Raw genomic sequence first — 17,460 nt, forward strand, 5'->3', positions numbered from 1 at the left:
AGCATTATTCCTGTTACCAAGAGCCTTAAATCTTACGAATAAGAAAGAACATAAAAGCAGGTAAAAGTAATTAAGGCTCACATGGCCCATTTATTTTTTTTTAGTATTGATACCAGTCACTGAAAGCATAAAGATACTTCACAGACAACCGAAAACACAGACAGGAACCCACAAGAGTAGGTCCTCTGTTGCCTCATGATTGGAATGTGGATGGTGGTGGAAACATCTCATCATGAAAACCACTACAGAGCGATCTGCAACGTCACAGCTCACAGCAGAGAGCTGGAGGGAAGGTGGACAACAGAAGAATATCTTGGAGGGGTTTGCAAGACCAAGAAGCTAGTGAGAGTAGCCCTGGCACACAGATCTGACATGCTAAGAGAAGGGCTGGTCTGTGACAGACTCACAAATGCAAAGGATCCACTGCCCACCATGGGATGTATCAGGATATCTCCAGACTCAAATCTTTCTAATCCATTCAGCATTTCCCTATCAGAACCGATTAGTAAAATAAAAAGGACCATGTTTTGAAAATCACCCATAGATTAAATTGATAGAATTTTTCAGAATCTGATGGAGCTTCCCCAGCTTCATTTCAGGTTTCAGGCCACCATTGTCCTTCTTACACATGGTCATACAAGAACCTAAGCAAAAACAGTTCAGATGTTTTCTACTAAGTTGCCATGACCTTGGGTATGTTATCCAAATTCTATAAAGACCAATGATCTCATATGCAATGTTGGAATAATAATAGCATCTACTATTTAGAATTGTTCAAGTCAATGAAATGAAATGAAACAGCATACTTAGTGTATTATCTGGTACAAAAAGATTTAACAAATACTACCAGAACTTTATCAGAGACAGTACTGGGAAAGGCTAATTAACGGAAATTTGGAAGATGGGATTCTGCAGTTTGGTATGAAGCATAAACATTGGTAAGGCTGCTACTGAATCAACTCAGCTAAGGGGTGCTGAAGGCCTGAACAAGGTTCAGGGTTGGTCCAGAGGATCCCAGGAAGGGAGGGATCATAAAGAAGTGGGAGACAGGATATGCAGGCGAGAATGCGTGGAAGATGATACTAAAAGGTTAACATTATGCTAATGGTGGTGCTATCCAGAAATGAAGACGTCAGTTGAGCCAGAAGAACTGAGTTTATAATTTCACAGCTTAAACAGACTTAGAATGCAGACATCATACTGAAAAGAAAGAAAATTCCACATTTAAAATTGTGACATGACCATGACAAATGTCCTAGTCTGAATGCTAAGATTATTCTCTTAGCTTTCATGACATCTCTCCTGCTCTGTCTGCTCCCAGTTGACTTCAGCTTTTTCTGTTTCAGGAAAAGTGCTTTTCCTCCAGGTCAAGCCATCACCGTGCTCTTCTTATCCGAGAACTCTCTCCCTGTCCGTAGGCACTGAGGTGCAGGACACACCTTATGCTTGATATCCCGCTGCTTTCCTGGCCTCTAGGTTTCCTGCCCAAGGCTCTTCTCCCTGTATACTATGTATGCACAATTTTCCATGCCTACAAATATAATAATACAGCTTTCAAGAAAGAAGCAATAATTTCAAAATCCAGGAAGAGAACATTGTTCAAGCTCTTAATAGCAGCATGCATGTTGTTTACTAGTGACATGTCTTAAATCCGAAAGTATAAGTGTTGATGAATCCTCCCCTGTATTTCACGTATATTTTCTATGTCACACTTAAGAGTTTTATGATCCCCAAGGGAGATTAAAATACATGGCCAATTAAGTTCTGATACAAGTTTAAGGTTGAAGCATTGGAATTTCTTATTACTGAAGACCCAGGAAGTCTTTGATTAGGAAAGCTGTCTTGCCAGGAAATGGATTTTTTTCCCCCAGGAGACATAATTAAAGAGGGCAATACTGCTGGGAGAAAGTGCCGGCCAAAGGCACTGTGCTGTATTTGTCACTATACACAAATCCTTCATGGCTAGCAGAGACACCTCCGTTACTCTGCTGTGGCTTTCTCATGAATATATCAGAATGCTTGAGAAAGTGCCAATAAAATGCAGTTACCAGGCAAGTTTACTTTGATGCAAAAACATGTTGAAATCCAGGCATATGTTGATATTCAGAAAATGCTTGGAAGTGACAAAAAGACTAAGCATGAATTTAAAAACTTTTTGATTATTCTTGTATTTAAGCTCAATAGCAACACTTCCACCAAAAAATGCAAAAACGAACAAAACCCTAAACAGCAATTGAATGTGACCAGAAATTCAAACCCATGAGAAAGAAGCTTGATCTAGAAACTCACTCTGACTATAACTATATGACTAAGGTGTCAGGTAGTTATCATGATAGTTCATTCAAGAAATTCACTCAAATTTACAAAGGCAGAGGACAAGAGAGATTTCATAGCTGACTCCAGGTTTCTAACTTAAGCAAATGGGTGGGTGGAGAGATAGACAGAAAAGAAGAGGAAGCAGGTGGGAGAGGATGAATCTGAGTTGAGTTCAGGAAATAATGAAGTTGATGTGGCTGTGAAACTACAGTGAATGTCTTTGTATTTATTAAATAGACACTGGGCATGATCAGCTTCTCAGGTCTCAACTATTCAAGGGAAGTAATTTAAGATCATTCAAGCCACATTCACAGCCTCATAATAATGTTTCATTTGAAGATGGGCCACATACAGCGATCCCATAGACTGTAACAGTACAGTAATCCTATAGATTAAAATGCCTGGTAATACTGTAGAAACCATTACAAGAAATCTACAACATTTCCTTTAGTCCTCTGTGCCCCGCCCCACCATGCCCTCCCTTCTCACTCTTTACATCTAGTTTTGAAAAGACAGAGTTTTAATCTACTTTATACTAACAGGCTTAATTCAACACTAATTGTACCATTAAACAAGTAAGGTGATTTTCTTCAAATGGTGTCTGCCTCTCTGCCACACACAATCATGCTTAATCCTATGTTTTGGATTATAAAGAAAGAACAGCAGTGTTCCCAAATATTTGAACTGCCACAGACATAAGGCACTGTGTCACATCAATTATTTGGTCAAAACTGTACTTCGTCTGATTTACAATTCCAAAATTATAATGTAAAAATAAAGGCACTCAGATAACCAATTTTTGCTTTCTCCAGCACATAAGCAGGAGACTGAAAAAGAAGTGGAGCAACTGGAAATCGAACCATTACTCTGACAGGGGATGCTGGTGTCAGAAGCAGTCGCTTAACCTGGTGAGCCACAATCACAGCCTCCCTAGATTTTTTTCGACAATATCGCAGGTCTTTAAAGCAACCCTGCAGATGACATTGCTGCCATGTTACGAAGATTCTATGGTGCTCAGAGTTCTACGGGACATTCATCAGGATCACACAGTAAGTGTGGGAGATGGGGGTCTGAACACACATCTTCCCATATTCAAGATCCTGCCCTTTCATCTCTGTCTTCACATATGTTCTGCTAACTGGCTGTGCTCAATCTGGGCCTGATTTTGGAAGTGTTTTATATGAGTTCTACACTGAGATTGCAAATGAAGATACTGGAGAGAATCCCAGAGGTTATTTCTTGTAATCCCTTCTTTTTATAACCAAGGTAAATGTGGCCAAGTGCCTCAGCCAAGGACGTACGCCAAGATAATAACAAAATTGAACCTGGGACTTTCACATTTTAATTAGGACACAAACTTTGATATCAGGGAGACTATAAAATGAAACAGAAATTTCGATTCTCTACCACTAAACTGAATCATGAAAAGCATTCTAAAATAAAGTTTCAAGTATATATGCTGTCATGTTATAGGAGGGCACTTTGGAAAGTTTGCGGAAAATATATTAAAATCTATGCTTGTTTTGGCGCAAAAATGTTTGAAATGTATGCATATGGGGACTCTTAAAAAACTCTTGTAAAATGTTTATTGTAAAAAAATCTATGGCTAAGTTTCAAAAGGTTTATCATAAAAATTTATTTTTCAAAAATACATATTTTAAAGGCATATTTAGAGACACACACATACACACACATAGAATGGGAGGGAGGGAGGAGAGAAGGAAAGAGAGAGAGAGAGAGAGAGAGAGAGAGAGAGAGAGAGATCGAGATCACCTGGTTCACTACGCAAATGGCTGCAACAGCTGGGACTGGTGCAGCCTCAAGTTAGGAACCTATGACTCCATGGTGTTTCTCAAGTGGATGGCAGGTGAGCCAAAAATGAGACAAAACTTGCACAGGGGCTCTTATGGACTGTTAGAAGGCAGCAGTTTAAAGTGTTGTACCCCCAAAATGTATCTTTTATCTTATGTTATCACAACGTTTTGGCAGTACTACTGTATATCACTGTAGAATTTTGCCTGGTGTATAACAGAAGTGACTACTACAAAATCCATCACAGAAAAATGTATATGGGAACTTGGTGTAAAAACATACAGAATAAATTGTACACTGAACTCTAAAAGTAGGCACCAAGCACAACTTCTAGAATAAATCAAAGAGTAGGCAGAAAACAGCAGGAACAGTTATTTTAGTAAGTAAAGTAGGATAAATTTATCAAGCCAATCATGGGATGATGTATGCAAATAAAAGAGGCAAGGAGAAAATGGGCAACGTTGATACATGAACACATCTGAATGCAAGAAAGCACAATTGTCCTAAATGTGAATAAACATTCAAATTATGCTGCAGCTGCAAAATTTAAACTCTAGAAGAGACATTTGCAAAGGAATTTATTAAACAGATGTGATTTCCTAGTTTCACATACCCAATGGCTCTATTATAAAGTAAAATGTACAATTTGTCTAGGATATAAATGACATTTCCTCCTGTTGTTCTCAATCAAACAGCACAAAGTCATTTGTGAAAAACTTCACTGTTTGAAGAGCACAATTGTGTCGGTACTGTGATGCTCAGGCATTGAATATGGAAAGTTCATTCTACCCAATAAATATCCCATGTATAAAGTATGTCTTATACAATGAAGAGGCTTCCATGTAGAGGAAAGCAATGTCTCCTTATGGCACATGCTACAGTGGTTTCCTGTAAGGAGTTAAGTTTCCTGTGAAATCAACTCATACCATGATTTCATTGTCGTTTCTTACTTTCATCCAACACATATTTTTGAGCCCCCAGAAACTGTAAGACAGTAAGGGATAGAAAACAATGCACCAAAAATGCATAGCTAGACATTCTATATATTAAGGTAGTATTGGATCAGAACACTGGAAACACTGCTGCTTTTTATTTTTAAACAGTTTTAAAATTTTTATCACATTTGAGTTTTCTTAGAGACAGAGAAGGCGAGAGGGAGAGATGGCTCCATGCTGATGGTTCACTTCCCAAACGTTTGCAACAGCCTGGCTGTGGTAGACTGCAGCTGGGAGCTAGGAACTTCATCCAGTTTTCCCTGTAGATGGTAGGGATCCTGTTATTGGAACCATCATTCTGCTTCTAAGGGTTTACTTTAGCAGGCAGCTGGAGTTCAAAGCCTGAAGGGGGAATCTGACTCCAGGCAGAATCAGAGCTTCCATAGGATGCAGGCATCCTTTGCATCTGCACTACCTAATGCCTGTTCCTGCGACTGATCTTCAACTAAGATCAACACCTACTGGGAACTTGTGAGAAATTCAGATTCTTCAAGAATCACAAAGGTTCAAAGTCACTTGGGAGATTTGGTCAACTGCAGAATTCAGACCACTGTGACTAAAATTTCAAAATAGTAAAGAAAGAAATAAAAGAAGACACTGAAAATGGAGGAAAAAATTTCTCAACATGCCTGCGGATCAGTAGAACCAACATCATCAAAATGTCGAGATTACCAAAAATAACAGATTCAATGCAATCTCGACAACATTCTTCTCAGAGCTAATAAAGGCAATGCAAAAAAATTCATCTGGAAACACAAGAGACCATGAACAGCCAAACCTATCTTGAACAATAACAATAAAGCTGGAGGGAACACAACCCAGATTTCAAGACATAGTGCAGGGCAATAGTCATCAAACAATCTGGTACTAGTACAGAAACAGGGAGGATCAATGGAACAGAACAAATCTCAGAAGTAAACTCAGACATGTACAGCCAACTAATGTTTGACAAGAGAACTGCAAATAACCAGGGAGAAAGTTAGTCTCTTCAACAAATGCTGTTGGGATAATTGGATATCCATTTGCAGAAGCAAAAAGCAAAACTTCCATATTTCACCTTAGATAAAAAAGCTTGTAAATGGACCAAGGAACTAAACATGTATCCAGATCTGACCAAACAATTAGCAGAAAACATATGAAATGCTCTGCAAGATATAGGCGTTGGTAAATACTTTAAAAAGGTCACCATAAGCACAGGCAGTCAAAGCCAAAATAAGCAAATGGGACTACATCAATCTAAGAAGCTTCTGTACAGCTAAGGAAATGATCAACAAAGCAAAGAAACAAGCAACAGAATGCCAGAAAATCTTTACATACTACACAATAGACAGGGAACTAATATCCAGAATTTACAAACAGCTTCAGAAACTCAAGGACAGCAAAACAAAACACCCTGTTAAGAAACAAGCAAAAAAAAAATGAGTAGGCAGCTTTTAAAAGAACAAATTCAAATGGTTAACTGACATATGAAAAAAATGCTCAGATTCCCTAGCTATTAGGAAACTGCAAATAAAAACCGCATAGAAGTTCCACCTAACTCCAGTGCAACTGACCTACATACAGAAATCAGCGAACAACAACTGCTGGTGAGGATGTAGGGGAAAAGGTACCCTAATCCACTGTTGGTGGGAGTGTAGGCTAGTACAGCCACTATGGAAGTACAACTGAGAATTGGTCTACCATATGAGCCAGATATCTACTCCTGAGAATATATCCAAATGAAGTGATATCTGAATATGAGAAAGTGACCTCCAACCCTATATTTATAGCATCATAAGTCAACACGGTGAAGACATGGAAACAACCTAGATTCCCATCAACAGATGAATGGATAAAGAAACTGGTACATCTACCATGTGGAATACTATACATCTGTTAAGAAGAATGAAATTCTACCATTTGCAGCAAAACGGTCCCAACTGGAAATCAACATGCTCCATGAAATAAGCCAGTCCAAAAGGACAAATATAATATGTTCTCTCTGATATAACTTTCACGCAAAACACTATGTGTATGTGTGTATAATCAATTATACACATGCATTCTCATACAGATGACTTGTATAATAGAGATCAGCATACCAGGAAGTGAATATGCATTGCAGTACGTGCTTATACCCTAGAATAAAAGAAGGACTCCCAGTGAAATATTTAAATATACTTCGGTGGTAAATTATTAGATGTTTTACCTCTTTATCCCTACAATGCCATGAAACACTTAAATACCAGAATATTAAACTTGTAACTGTTACTAAAGGATGCTACTACTATGATAATATGGGAAAAATGACAGAAGGGAAAAATGGGGAGGGAAGAAACAAAGAGGGAGGTAGGATTCCCATGCCTACAAAGCTGTGATACAGAAAATAATCATCATTATCATAATGAAAGAATTGAGAGTTATAGGCAGTGGGCTACAGCACTGGAACCCAAAATCAAGGAATAAGAAATGAAACTGCAAACTTAAAGTGACAGGCTTTGCATGCCTGACTTAAGAGTTCAGACAACAATGTAGTGGTAAATCAAAGGATGTTTCCTGGGGGAAAATCAGATATGATTAGAGCTGATATTTATGAAGTCTTTGGAGCTGACTGCAGGTAAGAAGCCAATGAAAGGCAGTTCCACTTTGCAGGGAAGCAGATATAAGGAACGAGGGTCCCTTAGGCAACTCAGGGGTTGGTGGTCACATCCCTCATTAACTGGGGTCATTCCTCCCTCTGCATGTGGGGCATTCTAAGCATCATCTCTTCCTTGTCATGAATTCCTTCATCCTACAGCTCCGTTCTGTCTACCCACCCTGGGTTTCTGTCTTATCCTCTATCACTTCTGTCCTGGCTTCCCATCCTACAATTTTCTCACTTTCCCATCTGTGTTTCTTTCCTTCGCAAGAAATATGCACATCCATGGGCATCAGTTTAAATGCTTGCTGTTGCTCATTTGTTTTGAATTTAACAGCTGGTTCATAGAGAATTACCAAATATCTGCTTCAGCTGAACTTATGATCTTCCACAACCCATATATCCAACCTTTATCAAACTTTATTTGAAAAAAAATCTGACTTTAATACACACATTTTTCAAGCTGACTGCCCCTCTGCCCTCATACCCAGGTATTCATGATTTAAGCCACATATTTCATACAAAAATTGCCACTGATACTAGGGTTATTTCTAAATAGGAAAGACAATAATATATTTTTTGTACAAAAAACTTTGTATATGATATACTATACAGTAATAAGTAAAAATATGATGAAATGTCATATTTCTTTAAAATTTTTAAGTGTTTTTAATGAACATAATATACATATTTATGCATATAAACTAATAATTTGACACATGTCTGCAATGATCATTTTAAGATAATTAACATTTTCTTGTCCTCAAACACTTATCTTTATTTTGGAAACCTTCAAACCCTACTAGTTCTTTGTAAAATCTATAATTGTTGAATTAAAGTGCTATGGAACATTAGAACTTATTCATATATATATATATGAATAAGTTGGGTACCTGTTATTCCATGCTAATTTAAACTTTTTTTCCTCCCCTCTCCTGCAATCAATTGCCCAATCTACTTTTGTGTGATCAACCTTTTCCATTTACATCATTCCAAATGTTGGTCATACTTTCCTCCTTTTATATAACATCTCAAATACTTTTGGGCAAAGATGCATTTTTCCCACATGAACAGGTACAATCTACTGAATTAGTTTTCAAATTGAAGTCAGCCTGCTTCCAAGATATTTGGATATATTTTTTGGATATGCTAATGTGTTTTAACTCCGAAACTTTCTCTTCTCAGAAATGCTCCATTTAGAAAGAAGATGCTATGATGTGTGATACAGTAAGAGGGAGGGTAACAGGCATTGTGGGTTCCCTGCTTCACATTCCTGGGTCATCCCTCTGATTTTATCCTCAACTGCAGCAATAGGCATTCAAACCCACTCAGAATCTCCTCACCTTTACGGCATCTGCCACAAGGGGCAGCTGACTACGATTCTGCCCTATGCATTGCCATGGCAGAGCAAGAATGTGGAGTATGTCCCTAAGAGAAATCCAGTCATATGCAGAATATCTCTTGCTGCACAGCCTTCAGGCAAAAACACTGGGTAACATCTGTTTGAGGTCACTGCAGAATTCAGCGCTCAGTGCCCACAGTGGTGGCCTTGTAAACCCCACACAGCAGGGCTTATGCTTCCGACTGATCATACCCCTTGACATGCGTGTTCAACTTCCCAATAAACTGCCAGACTCGAGTCATTGTCTCAGGCAAGTATTCCAAACAAAGATCACAGTTTATAAAATAATCAGTTCTACAAATCCCTACTTGATCTGATGTCATTTATGTAGTGCACCTGATGCATATACATTGTTCAGATTTCTTTTATTAACTTTCAAAAACCACTTGAGGAAATGAAAGGAGTGGAGATAGCAGCATGGACTCAATGTGTCCAATGTCCATTGAAGGCATGTTGAGTGCGTTGTTGCAAACAAAAGCATGTTTGTACAATGTGCCAAGAATAAAAGCTAACACTATGTCAACTACTTCTGCAGTTCCAGGCTTACTTTTACGTACAGCGTCATAGCCCTCAGACTCACCAAAAAACCTTTGCCTGCTATGCAATGCTTAAGACACAATGCAGATGAAACCTATAAAACATGTAGGGTCCCTATTCTACACCGGTAACAAGCAAGAAATAAACACAAGCTTTATACTCAGCCACCTGTTTCTATGTCTAGAATTACAGGCCTGAAATACTTATGTTTAAACACAAGCATACTACCCTACTTAAAAAAAGAGAGAGAGGCATTGCTTACTAAGCTGGCTGATGAGGAAATGGTAGCAAAGGAATTTATCAGGAGAAAGGAGACAGTTTTACCTTTGATGATCAATGTTCCATTTCTCTTTCATGCAAAGCAGGTAAAGATCCAAACTGCAGGTTTGTTCTAAGTTTGTTTTTCGTCTGTTTATTTTGTTCTTTTTAACCCTGATGTCACTCTTGATTCGTGATGTTCAGCTTCTCTGAAACAACAAGACCATAATTAGATGTAATGATTAGGCTAACACAAAGATATTGAAAGATGATTTCAGAAGAGCTGTTCTGGCAGTCATTAGATTCAATGATGTGAGTCAAGAGCTTCAGAGTAAATTTACACAGCGGTGGTCGTATCACACCCTGGAATTTTATGTTTCTCAGAAAAAGTCAATTACTAAAAGTGAAAAACAATAATACTTAATAAATAAGCTTGTTATTCTACAACGTATTTTTGTTACCAATTATTTATAATCTGTTTTAAAAGCCATAAAAGACAAGCACTGATGATCTGATTTTGTCATAGTATACACATAAGGCTGTGTTCATTTCCTAGGTATTCTTTTTACCATCAGCCACAATGCAGCTGTGACTAAAAATGACAAAACAAAAGCAAGAAATCATCACTCTTTCCAGGCAGACATTAGAATCACTGCAAAATATTCCCAAGTGACTCACTTTGGGCTTGCTGATGCCTAAGCCATTCCATTACCCCTAATTATTAACGGTGTTTTCTTAGGAAAACAACCAAATGGAACTTTTCACCAGGTCCAAACTCATGGGGGAGGAGACGGTCCAGAACACATCCCATGCTGTGTGTTGAGTCATGACTTTCCTTCCTTCATGGAAGATCACATAATGAAGGCCTTCTGTCACTCCCACACACGGGCATGTGTAGGTATCCACAGACATCTGCTTGTATTCTCTTCAAAACAATATAGTTTTGTAGAATTAGGTAACTAACATTAAAACAGCATCAAAACAGTACCAGAAAGTAATGTATCCTAGTGTTAAGCAGAGATGCAGTTGACAATCTACAGTTGAGAACAACTATTTGAATATCACCATTCTCTTAATTATCTAGGAGCCCTAGTGCCCGAGTGAATGTTGGATTCGTATAACAGAAAAAAAAAACGAGAAGTCAGCAAAGGTTATGCAGCTTGATCAACTTGATACAGCGAATAGACAAAAACATCACTACATGCCAGTCCTCTGAAACGTCAGTCCCTTAGAAACCCAGAGCTTTTGATTTCAGAAAGAACAGGTGGTGTTCAAAATGCCCAGGGTGAATACGACACTGCAGAAGTTGCTAAAGCAATATTTAGAGACTGACGAAGCTGACAGGTATGTGGATGGTGAAATGCAAGCATAAAGTAACTCAACAGTATTTGTGTTTGTATGACACTTATTGCATGTTGGAGAGATCATACTTTCAAACACAGCTATTGAATCATGTTTAAAGATCAAATAAAATTTTATTATAAAAGGCTTTCAGTTAAAATTTAAAAATTATGATTCCTGGTTTATAGGCTATTATCCTGTTTTCTCAACATTTCAGCCAATCAGAAAAGTCCAAAGAGAATTTTTTCTCCTGCTTATACAGAACTAAGACACTCCAAAATAAAAGGAAAAATCAATTCTTATATAGAATTTCTTAAAGATTTATTTATTAGAAAACCAGATTTACAAAGACAGAGAAAGATCTTCCATCAGCTGTTTCACTCCCCAAGTGACTGCAACAGCCGGAACTGAGCCTAACGGATCCCAGGATCCAGGAGCTCCTTCCGGGGTGTTCACAGGCAGGGAGGGGGTGGGGGAATGTGCAAGGGCCCACAGCTTTTGGTCATCCTTGACTGCTTTCCCAGGCCCCAAGCGGGGAGCTGGATGGGAAGTGGAGCAGCTGGGGATGAACTGGGGCTCATATGAGATCCTGACACATGCAAAGTGAGGACTTTAGCAGCTAGGCTACCACGCCAGGTCCAAAAAGAACATTTTAAAAAGATTAATGTTCTTTTAATTGGAAAGGCAGGTTTTCAGAGAGAAAGATCTTCCATTCTCTAGTTCACTCCCCAGGTGGCTGCAATAGCTGGAGCTGAGCTGATCTAAAGCCAAGGGCCAGGAGTCTCCTCCAGGCCTGCCACATGGGTACAGGATCCCAAAGACTTGCGCCAATCTCTGCTGCTTTTCCAGACTACAACTAGAAAATTGAATGGGAAGTAGGGCAGCTGGGAAACATACCAGTACCCTAATAAGATCCTGGCATTTGGAGGTGGAGGATTAGCCAGTTGAGCCATTGCGCTGGATGGAAAATGATGCAATTTTTGAAAAAAGATATCCAGACATTAACAGAATCTTCTCAGAATTGTATCTAGAAATTTCATTGAAATTTTGCTCTTTGTATTAATATCAATGCTAACACGAGTTGAAAAAATAAAGAAATGAAGATATATGTCTAGCACAGCATGCTGTACTTACTTATTTTTAGAAATGATTTATATATTTATTTCAAATATAGAGACACATACATAAAAAGAGAGGAGAGATAGAGATCTTCTATCTGGTGCTTCACTCTTGAAATGACTAAAGGCGAGGGCTGCGTAGGTATAAGCCAGAAGCTAAGAATTTAATCATGGTCTCCTCCATTGGTGTCAGCATCCCAAATAATTGGGCCATATTCTGCTGTTATTTCAGGTGCCTAAGCAGGTAACTAGGCTGGATGGAGCAGGCAGGCAACATGGGAGGCCAACTTCACCTGCAGTGACTTCACTCATTGTGCCATTATGCTGATCCCCCCAACAAATGAAGTATTTCATATCATATAATTACGGGGAGAAAAGTTTTTTTTTTTTTTTAAACTTTTAACACCAGGAACACTAGCAAGTGTCTTCAACTTTATCAGCTCTGGAAAGCTGAAAATACTAATTATAGGATTTTACACAAGATCTTCTAAGTCAGAATGTTCATGGTTGAATCCAGAGTATCTTCATTCTAAAAATACTCTCAGCTAATTCTTCCCATCAAATAGGTTGGGAAAACTATTGATTCTTGTCTAGTCCTCTCATTATAAAAATGAGGAAATTGAGACAAGGGAACTGATTCACCTAAGGCATTTACTTTTTGGTGATTTTTCTTCCATGAATTTCTGTCTTTTCCTTACTTCCAAGAGTCCCTCTTTTTTTTTTTTTCCTGTCTTGAAGTCACCAATATTGATAAGGTCCAGGGTTATGATTTAGTGGTAAAGCTTTTAGCTGCAAAGCTGGCATCTTATATTCTCACTGGTTCATGTCCTGGTTGATCCAATTCCAGTCAACTGAGTGCTGATGACCTGAGAAAAGCGGCACAACATGAATGAAGTTAGGCACCTGAAATCCACGTGGTAGACCAGGTTAAAACTCCCAGTCCTAGCTTCGGTCTGGCCCAGCACTGCCTGTTGTGGTCACCCACACTGCTCCCTCTGGGAACCTGGGGAGTAAACCAGGAAACGGATGCTCTCTCTCTCTCTCTCTCTCTCTCTCTCTGTGCATGTGCTCCTCATTTTATCTCTTTCTGTGTCCCTGTTCCTAAGACAAACAAGAACAAGTAGACTGTAACTGTGTGAAAAGACGCTAAGATTTCTCATTCATAGTGTCATTGCAGTTACAAACATGAAAGTTGAGAAATAGAAATTTGAGCTGTTTGACTCACTTGTGAATTGTTTCTAATGTCACTTACTGTTGGGGTACCTGCTGAACCATTTCTCTAAGGTCTCTCCAGCACTCCCTATCCTGCTTTGTCAAAGGTGTCCTTTCATGGTTGTTTGCATAATGTGGCCTCATTCCTGGCCAATGCTGCCAGGACTGTATAGGTATTTACCCAGTCAGAGCCCATTCTCAAGGACTAGAGGCTTGCAGTGCTGTTCAGATGAAAGGGTTATGGATAGTTACTTGCTCATCTTTTTCCAGACAGGCAGAAAGAGTGAGTACTGGAAAAGCGTGGAGAATGAAGAAGGAAAGACACCCATCCACATGGAAGCTGAAGTAGAAACCATCTTAGCTCTTTTAACTGTTTCTTTTTTTTTTTCCTAGTGACATTCATGGGTTCATAACCTTTAAGACAGGCTGTACTTTAAAAATATGTGTTTTTGAAATTATTTATATACTACTCAATTGTATTGTGCCATCTCAATTTTGTTTCTATAATGTTCCAAAGTACAAATTATCATACTTCAATGTTATTTTACTGACTGAATAATATTTATTCTGTTTCTATAGTGTTCATTTTTGTGCCAGTGTATAAACCTGTATAAACATTAGTGTATACACATTAGTTACATTACATTTAAAATTAAAAAAAAATTCATGATATGATCATATGACTTTTATTCTTCAATTTGTTGATGTGTTGTATCACATTTATTGTTTTGCATATGTTAAACCATCCCTGCATGCCAGAAACAAATCCAGCCTGGTCTGAATGAATGATTTTCTCGAATGTATTGCTGGATTCTACTGGCTAGTGTTTTGTTGAGGATTTTTGTGCCTATGTTCATCAGGGATATCAGTTCACTTTCTCTGCTGTGTCTTTATCTGGCTTTTGTATTAAGGTGATGTTATTTTCACAGAAAGAGTGGCGAAGGACCGACACTCTTTCTATTGTTTTCCGTAGCTGGTGGAGGATTGGGGTAAGTTTTTTCTTGACATGTTTGGTGGAATTCTGAAGTAAATCCAGTTGGACCAGCATTAAGCCCAAAGTGAGTTCTCCCTTGCTTAGCACATGATCAGCTCACTGCTGTACCTCACAGAGCCTTTGTCACAGAAGTTAAAATGGTGCCTGATGTGGCACTGGTGGGAGTCTTGACTGTGAAATCCATCCTGTTTCCACACATATCTGCTAGGGCTGTGTAACTCTGCTTTCGCTCATGATTGGATCAATCAAATCAGCAGTAACCAGAGTTCTATGTCTGGGTTTACCTCCTCATTTTCCAGTAAACTCCCCTTCCCACCTGGCTGCCAGTAGAGCTCTGATCATCCATGGCGTATCTGTTCACTACAGCACCACTTTGCTGTCTCTGCTGCTTCCCCATGCCCATGGGTCTCCAGGCATCCCTCTACCACAGGCTTGTCCTCTCCTGCTTCCCAGGATCACACCCTCTCTGCAGCTAATCCTTCTCCATCTGTTTGAATCTATCTTCATCCTATTCTGCATTCTTATGTTCTTAATTACACTATTCTAAAAGTTCTGTTTAACATTTTTTGATTGAAAGCATGGAGAAAAAGGAATACAAACTATAAAGGCACTGCCTTTTATGGAGTATCTGTATTTTCATAAAGTGTAGTGTTTTGAAGTTCAAGAAAGTAGAAAATGTTCGTATTGAAGAAATATGTTTTCATCTCGGCTCTCTTAGCAGATTTCTAACCTGTCAAAGTTTGAGTTTCAACATCTTTATTTGCAAAACATTTAATGACTAACCTTAGCCAGGTTAGCTTGAAAACTAAATGAAAGGATTCACTTATTCATTCATCTTAAGAATTCTACCAAGTATTATTAAATTTCTATATTATGACAACACTACTTATGGACTGGGAATACAACAGTTAACATTAAATTTCATTATAGTAAGCATGGTAAAACAGTAAATTAGAGAGTAATTTAGACTGTTAAACATGGGATAGAAAAAGAGATACAAGAAGAAGAGACTGAGGTCAGGGCAACGGAAATGTATGCATTGCTAAGTGTGACAAGTTGAGAGAAGTGGCTATGGTTTAGACGTGGCATGAGAGGGTCCCTTACCGCTTTACCTGTTGAAGGTTAATTCCCAGTATGGTAACGTTAAGAGATGGTGGCAGGCCATTGGCTCATTATGTGCATTGCTCTTGGAAGGAATTAACGAAGCTCTCATAGTGTCTTCATTAGCTATTAAATTGGGTATTCACAGAAGAGAAAAACTGGTTTTTCCTTCTCCCTGGCTTCTTGCTTCTCAACAAGCTTTCTCCTTCCTGCATGTGCTCATACCAGTGTGGCATTCTTGGCTGTGAGGTCCTCATTGGAGCTGAGCCAAAACTGATGGTAGGCCCCTGAGTGTCTGCAACTGTGGTCTTTACCTACACTCTGGTATGTTGTTAACAGCAGGGGAAAACAGCTCACTTGCAGTGAGATGCGATCAAAAATTTGAATGATGTGAAAGAGTTAGCCACTCATAAGGGAAGTATGCTCTAGGCAAAGGAAAAATCCAATTTTAAGGGCCTGGCACAGTAGCCTTAGTGCCTAAAGTCCTCACCTTGCACATGCCAGCATCCCATATGGGCGCCGGTTCTAATCCCAACAGCCTTGCTTCCCATTCAGCTCCCCTGGGAAAGCAGTGGATGATGACCCAAAGCCTTGGGATCCTACACCTGTGTGGGAGACCAGGAAGAAGCTCTTGGCTCCTGGCTTTGGATGAACACAGCATGGGGAGTGAATCAGCAGATGGAAAATCTTCCTCTTTGTCTCTCCTCCTCTCTGTATATGTAAGTTTCCAATAAAAAATAAATAAAACTTAAAAACAAACCCAACTGTAAGACCCTAAAATGAGAATGTGCTTGTTTGTTTTTGACAGAGAGAAATGGGAGAAGGAGAAAACGCTGGGGTGTAGGGTGGGGCGTAAGGCTGCCAAAGAAATAAAAGCTTTCAATATGAGAGTGAATATGAGCCAATCCAAAAGTCTAATCTTCTAGTTGGGATGATGAATGTTTCAAAAGGACCATCATGGCTATTGGGGAAAACATAACATGCAGGTAGTGAAGAGGCAGTCGGAGAGTTTGTCAGCCATGCTGGAGAAAAGTAATGTTGGCTCAGACTCCAGTGGAGGAGAGGAGTGGAAAGTCCCATGCTAGACTAGCTTTGAAGTGAAAGTCAACAGCATCTCCTGGTAGATAAAGTGGTGACAACAAGAAAAACAAAGTTTCCAGCCACAGAAACTGGAACAAAGACGTCAGCATCACAAATTCTTGGGGAAAGGTAATGAGCTCAGTCTTATTACCATAATAACTTTGATGTCATGGCCAAGTAGATTTGCCGTGGTGATGGTTGGATGTACAACATTGAAACACAGGCAAAAGGTCTGGCTGCAGTTTCAAATACAATATTTCTAATGTAGCAGAAAGAATGAGTGGTATTCTTATTTTCACATGATAGAAATGACTATGTGGAGTTTAACAAAATCATACAGCTCAATAGTCACATCACAGGAATGGAATGTAATTTAATCCCCTTGTTTGTTCTGCCTTTATTATTAGGGTACTTATATTTTTGTGGACTACCTTTGTATGTTAATGGTTTTCAAAACATGAGAAAAAAATCTGATTAAAAGTGTAAATAGGGGGCCCGGCTCTAAAGCATAGCGGTTAAGGTCCTTGCCTTGAACGCGCTGGGATCCCAATGCGTGCCGGTTCTAATCCTGGCAGCTCAACTTCCCATCCAGTTCTCTGCTTGTGGCCTGGGGAAACAGTCGACGACGGCCCAGAGCATTGGGACCCTGTACCACGTAGGAGACCCGGAAGGAAATC

At 39.1% G+C, this 17,460-nt stretch overlaps 1 protein-coding gene across 4 annotated transcripts in view; it reads right to left on the reverse strand.

Moving 5' to 3' along the window:
• DLGAP1 (DLG associated protein 1) overlaps positions 1–17,460 on the reverse strand; it is a 753,977-nt gene that overhangs the window by 551,423 nt on the left and 185,094 nt on the right. For all 4 annotated transcript variants that reach the window (XM_004579625.2, XM_058676808.1, XM_058676806.1 and 1 more), the window contains exon 2: positions 10,004–10,146. The gene's annotated coding sequence lies outside the window, so the exon portion shown is untranslated. The remainder of the gene's footprint in view (positions 1–10,003; positions 10,147–17,460) is intronic.

Source organism: Ochotona princeps, chromosome 18, assembly GCF_030435755.1.
Source record: "Ochotona princeps isolate mOchPri1 chromosome 18, mOchPri1.hap1, whole genome shotgun sequence".
Taxonomy (NCBI): Eukaryota; Metazoa; Chordata; class Mammalia; order Lagomorpha; family Ochotonidae; genus Ochotona; species Ochotona princeps.